Genomic DNA, 7326 nt, shown 5'->3' on the forward strand with positions numbered 1-7326 from the left:
GACGGCTTTAAAGCAAACCTGTGTTATCAAATTACTACATTAAGCACCTTATTCCATCAGCAAGTTTATCCAGAACAACTTCTCACAGTAAATTTCCTCCTCTGCCAAATAGGTATAGCAACTGCTATTCCACTAGATTTTTAAAAGAATATTTATTTTTGATTATTTGCAAGGCAGACAGACAGAGACAGATAGAGACATCTTATATCCACTGGCTCACTTCTCCAATGCCTGCAACAGCCTGGGTGGGCTGAATCCAAAGCCAGGAGCCCGGCTCTCTCAATGTAGCTCTCCCACATGGTAGCAGAGACCTGGTGTGCATTAGCAGGAAATTGGAATCAGAAGTGGTGCTGGAGCTCAAACCCAGGCAATCTGATTTGGAAAAGCAGGCATCCCAAGGGGCGCTTAACCACGGCAGCAAATGCTCACTGCATAACGCAATCATTTTATCAGCAATTCCTGTTTCTCTGCCATCCTAGTCCTGACAGACGTTAAAATTGGTAGCGCAGTCTTGAATCTGTGTTTCCAGGTCTTTCAAGAATTTCATATAATTCCCCAATTTAATCCTTTTCTGCTTAAAGAACGTAGAATGAGATCCAGTTCCTCAATGGAACCCTGACTAATCCTGTCAAGTATCAAGCAATAGCAAGATGCTAATAATTCAATAATTGACAATTTAAATTATTTTTTAGTGTTTCTGTTTATACTCATATACATAAACTAAGTTCTAGAATTGATATTCTGAATTATTCTATGATTTTTCTTTCACACAACTCATAGAACCTAATTTTTAAATATTTCAGTTAGTTACTTATTAATTATTATTTAAATTTTTTTTGTTTGAAAGGCAGAGTAATGAGGTTGGGGTTGGGGGAGAGATCCAGAGATCTTCCATTAGCTGGTTCACTCTCCAACTGGACACACCATCCAGGGCTGGGTCAGGCCAAGGCCACAGCCAAAAGCCAGGAACTCTACACAGGTCTCCTACATGTTTGTGAGGGACTCAGCTCCTTGAACTGTCATATGCTGCTTCCCCAGCACATTAGCTGGGAGCTGGATCAGAAGTGGAGTATCTGGGACTTGAAACTGTACTCCAGTGTAGTATGTGTTAGGAAACTGGCACAGTTTTATCTATGGCACGATCTACACCCTGATTTACATCCTAGGCTCTAGCCCCACCGCCATTGCTGGAAGCCAGATGGCCGCATGGCCCAACCACTGTTGTCAAGCTCCACCCCCATCCTAATGGGATTCGCTGCTCCTGCTTCCCTGCCCGCCCTCTGGCAAAGTTTTAAAAGAAGCTGTTCCTGACCACGTGGCTCTCTTGGCTCTCCTGCTCTCTTGGCTCCTCTTGTCTGCTCTCTTCTCCTCTTCTCATCTCTCTTCTCTATCTTCTCTCCTCACTAGCTCCTCTCCTCTGTCTCTCTCTCTCTTATACTCTCTTTCTCTCTCTTATCCTTCTTCATCCCTCCCCTCCAGTCTGCTGGGTTCTCCTGATAAACCCTTTCCCTTACTCCGGTGTTTGGTGTGTTTTGTGACAGCCTAACAGAAATATATAGCAGTATGGGCTGCTTAACTTGCTATGCCACAATGCCTTCCTCAGTTACTTATTAATTATACGGAACCCCCTCATCACCAACATTAGGACCCCCAACTTCTTCTATTTAAGAGATATATTGAATCTCCTTATTGTTTGGGAGCCAAATTTGATCTTAATGATATATAAAATAGTTCTCATTTCTAGGCTAGCATTTTAATTCCCCCTCCCCACATTCATGTTAGTCCAAGGAATAAAACATAGAGGAGCATTTCTAAATTATTTTTGATATGCTACTAGGCTGACCTCTTTTTAGTCTGTTATCTTCTTAATAGGATGAGAATTCTCAGATGACAACCCCCAAGGACATTGCCAGCAGGGAAAAATGTTAGCCTTCTTGTTTGTGAGCTAGATTGAAGACACACCTACCAACACGCATAAATGAATCATAGCACAAACCAAAATAGATTATTTATGGTACTAGTTATTGCACAAATGCAAAAGATACATGGATAATTTATGCTGGCTATATTTGAAGGCACCTTGCTATGTTTCTGGTCATTAGGATATAGCTGGTGGCTATGTCAATGGGTATCATTTATTAAAGAAGAATTCATCAAAAATGTCATTCTGTATGCTCAATAAACCAGCAGATGGTGTATAAAAATTTCTTCAAGGTGACATCAAAAACATTCCATGAAATAATTTCTTGTTTCCCTGAATACCAATATATTAGAACATATTTTCCTTTACAAAATTAAAAAATAACCAACAATTTAATTGATTTTCATATGCAGAGATAAGTAAATTTTATCCAATATTCTTCACATATAATTTTGTGCAGATGATCTTGTTTAAAATATGTTGAGAATCATAGAACAGAGTTCTGTAAGCAGAAAAAAATGCTAACGTAGAAGAAAAAGTGCTAATCATCATATATTAATGTGGCATTTTCCTACTTAACCAGAGCTGGGATGAGATCAGTTGAGTTTGAAAATGAGTAGAAGATGGATTTTTAAATACTTTGTTTTCTCCAGAGCAAAAGAGAACAACATGGATAGCCACTACAATTCCTTAATCTTGAGTGCTTGAAGGACACTGAAATATTGCTACCATTACCAATTTTTCACCAATGCTCAGTTTTCCATGTTAGTATTAATCATATAAGACAGTTAATGCAATTTATGTATAAACTTATAGGAAATGTTTTAGGTAGGTATTTACTTTTACAAATATTGATAAGAGTACTATATGAGTTGATGACATAAGTTCAGTAACAGAATCAACATATATTCTATATATATATATTCTATATATATAAATGATTAGCAGTTATAATGAGTAAAATCTTAATAATAGACACTATATAAAATCAGGAAAAATGCAACTGTGTTATATTAAAAATTGAATATTATTGATTTTCAACCAATGCTAGGAATTGATTGTGTCATAGCTGAGCCATAAGTTTACTTTTAAGAAAAAATTTTTAGTTGCTAAAAAATTGTTTCTGACCTTAAACTCCTCAGGGGTGTGTATAATGAGTTTGTTTTTCACAGATCAGAAAGTTTTCCTCTCACCATCTTTGAACAATCTATAGTGTCTTGTTTGATAACTCTCCGAAGAGCTTTTTGAAAAACTTTGTTTTTGAATAGCCAGTAATCTTTTATTAGTCGAGCCAAGATTTAGTCCCTGTCCCCTCAATTAGAGCATTTTCAGTTAGAGTTCTCCGTGAGTTTCATTATTCATTGGTGGAGATTCTGCTGCACTTCCATGTTCAAATTCGTATTCCGCTTGTTCTGAACATCTCTGGACTAGAAAAAGGTTGTTTTGTTTTATTTTGTTGTGTGTGTGTGTGTGTGCGTCTGTGTGTGTGCATGTGTGTGTGTGTGTGTGTAGCTGGCTCTTTGTAGCACCAGAATATGATTTGCTATTGAGATTCATACTGGTACTGATCTGCCTAGACTTGCAGTTTGTCTATGGTTCATTTTTCTTTTATTTTTTAATAAATTGCATCCTTGACTTGAAATGAATCCCTAAAATTTAAATGACTCGGGCATTAGTTTTTTTTTTAATCTAGAAATAGTAATATGTCATTGACAAAATGGTTAGTGTTTTATACGAAAAAGAAAAAAAAAACAAGAATTGTGTGGGGCTGGCATTGTGGTGTGATGGGTGAAAGCCGCTGCCTGCAGCTTTGGCATACCATATGAGTGCCAGTTCCAGTCCTGCCTGCTCCACTTCCAATCCAGCTCCCTGCTACTGGCCTGGGAAAAGCAGTAGAAGATGGCCTGAGTATTTGGGACTCTGCACGCACATGAAAAACTTGGAAGAATCTCCTGGCTCCTGGCTTCTACCTTGCCCAGTCCCACCCATTTCAGCCATTTGGGGAGTGAACTAGCAGATGGAAGATCTTTCGGTATCTCCCCAGTAACTCTGCCTTTCAAATAAATAAATACATATTTAAAAAACAACAACAAAGAAATGAGGATTGTGAATACAATGTATGTAAGCCTTATCACAGAAAATTACTGCTAGTTTGCAGTGACAAAGGACTGTCTCAGATTAAATTAAAAGGATTTTTAAAAACTAAGCTCAGAGAGTGGCTATTTATTAAGACTACTTAACCCTCTTGTAGTGCCAGCAATGTAGCATTAAGAGAGAGAAGGGGGAGGAGAAATTAGGGACTACTTTGGTGTGATTTGTTTAATTACTATGATTTTGATAAAAGCGGTAGCTAACAATTTTGAATGCTTTGTTATTCAGCAACTCAGATACTGTAGGGCCTTACTCTACATGAATTTCCCAATTTAATCCCTTCAACAACCCAATGGAAGTTGAAATAACCATGTTTATATGCTCTATGGATGTTAAGAAATTTGCCCAAGGTCACACTGCTTGTAATTTCTGAAGTTGGGGAAAAGAAGCAACAGATTTGACCTAACAGTCAAGGAATTATGATCTACACTGAGTTGCATTTGTAATCTCTTTGTAAGCTTTTTGTTAATTTTGATGGGTGAGGAATTGTACTAAAGAAAACAAAAACACTGGTTCATGGGAACAATAGTTTAAATAAATTTGTGGTAACAGTCCAAAGAAAAATGCTAACTTGACATGCTAAACTAGAAAGTGCTCTAAAATGAATCATCTGTGTAATTTGCTAAGCATAAACTCTGCCAGCGATTAACACCACTGGTCTCATCACCAGAAAATAACTCATGGAAACCTGGTGCTGTGTCTTTCCACATTCTTTATCTCAGTTGAGGATGGTAGGGTTCAGACAGTGGAATAGCTAGGAAGGGGCTGGAATCATGAAGTGCCCAGCATGGAGAGATTTCAAAAATAATAATAAAACTGACTAAAGCAGTCTGTGTTTTATTATCACCAGACATCAACATCTCTAAACAATGTCAATGGGAAAAACACTCCAACAAGAAAAATATCTTGTGTTGATCTCAATTCTAAATGAGTGCTGTGGTAACTGTTGAGTTTTAGTAGCATGTATGCAAGCTTCAAATTGGCACTTTGTTTTTTATTATGGACCCTTTCCTTGTATTGTATATAAAAGTTACTCTGGAAAATTCTTTGGATAGAGCTGCTTCCCCCAGACACAAACACACACACACACACACACACACACACACACACTTTGCTAAGTTTGAGCTTGCTTTCTGAGTGATTCTCTAATCACTGTGGTAGAATATATTCCTAAATTTAAATAGTGGATCAAAATAAAAATGACAGCACATTGTCAGGATGATGAAGCAGAATTTGGCCTGCTTCGATTCTAACATTCAACGTAGCCACTTGCAAGTTTCACTTGTATTTAAAGTTTAAAGCCATAGAAAAGTATGAATTGAAAGTGTAATATATTTATTTGATAAGTATTTATTTTAGTTTATATATAATATTTTACTAAATCTAAGCAATATTTTAGAGATAAATCTATTTTAATTATTTAATTCTTTTAAAACTAAAGAAGAAATCAGATATCCATGACAATACCCTTTTGCTTCCAAAAATCCATTACTGCAATGAAAAATATTACTTTATCACTTTCTTTCTTCATTATACTATAATTTTTCTGTTTTTTTTTAAATTGGCATGTTCATATGAAGTCCATATAATGGACAAAGATGTCTTTGTGTGCTTTTGCTTTTTCTTTTCTACCCATTATTAGTGGCTCAGCTATCTGACAATTAGTAGACATTGCTATAGTTTGAATAGGATATGGCTCCCAAACTCATGCAGACATTTACCTCCCCCAAATTATAAAGTACCAGTTCTAAGAGGCTAGAAACTTCAATTCAATTATGGTGTTTAAGAGGTGGGAGGTCTGTGAGTCCCTGGGGGCTTTCCTTGAAAGGTAATGCTCCCAACAGACTTGATTATGAAAGCTGAGTTGGGCCTTGGCACCCTTTTTCGGCTTCCTGGCCTCCCACGTGATCCTTTCTCCACAAATATTCCATCATTGCAGTCCACCAGCCACACCAAATGGCTGAACCACTAGGGTCCACTACCTGTGACATCAACATCCCATGTGGGCACTGATTCATGGACTGGCTGCTGCACTTCCAATCTACCTCCCAGCTAATGCACCTAAGAAAGCAACAATAGACATAGTGTTTGGGTCCCCACCGCCCATGTGGGAGACCAGATGAAGTTCCTAGCTCCTCGCTTTGCCCTGGCCCAGCACTGGCCATTGCAACTATCTAGGAGGTGAGACAGCAGATGAAAGATCTCTCTCTCTCTCTGTCTCTCTCTCTCTCTCTCCATGTATGTGTCTTTTCCTCTCTCTCTTTGTAACTGACTTTCAAATAAATAGGTCAACCTTTAAAAAAAATCCTCCTCCTTTTACTAGTAGCCTCTGTGATGTTCTTCATCACGGTGATGAAAAGATGACTAACGTAGATCTGTTAAGGTACTCCAAGGAACACTAGGAAACTGGATTCTGTGATTCCTTGACAAATGAGATCATATCTTACCTATGCATTTCCTGAGTAGAACACAATTAAGAAATACAACATTGCTCTTTTCTTTTGGGAATTCTAAATGTCATCAGAGATGGTAAAAAATGTACAAATATTTATCAAAGGAATGTTACAGACAAATATGAGAATGTTTCAGAAGAGAGAGGAAGGAGCTATTGTAATAGGCTCATCATAACTTAGGTTATCTGATCATTAACAAATTTAGTGATAAAATGGTGCCCAATTTAACAGCTATAAATTTAAACATACCAGATGAAATAGGGAGAAGATCTTATTACCCAGATATGCTTATTTTTCAGAGTTCTAGAACATTACCTTAGCCTAGATTTTGAAATATTTGAACAAAAAGCTTTGTGGTCCAAGTCCTTGGATAATTGCATCAATTTAGTGTAGGAGGGAACCTGAGGGAGGAGAAAAGAAGGAACATGTAGATACACTCCAAAAATAATTGAAACTTCTAAAATATATGGCTTTACTTTAATATATGGTTCTTGTGAATACAAATTCTGACTACAGCTTATGTAGAATATTTTGGTAATACTTACCAAAATGCAAAATGTACATGCTCTGACTCAAAAATTTGACTTCAGGATTATTGTGTAGATAAATTTTCATATGTAAAATGGTATACATACAAAAATAATCATGATAGCACAGTTCATAAAAACAATCGAAATGCCCACCAGCAGGATTTAGTGAAGAAGTTGTTGGGATGTGTTTTATTTCAAGAAGCAGTTTAATTGTGGCTAGGAGTTCAAGATGTTACTGCACTGCTCATCCTGGCTCCACAGCTTAATACTT

Source organism: Oryctolagus cuniculus, chromosome 4, assembly GCF_051225735.1.
Source record: "Oryctolagus cuniculus isolate XC-2025 breed Fujian yellow rabbit chromosome 4, ASM5122573v1, whole genome shotgun sequence".
Classification (NCBI taxonomy): domain Eukaryota; kingdom Metazoa; phylum Chordata; class Mammalia; order Lagomorpha; family Leporidae; genus Oryctolagus; species Oryctolagus cuniculus.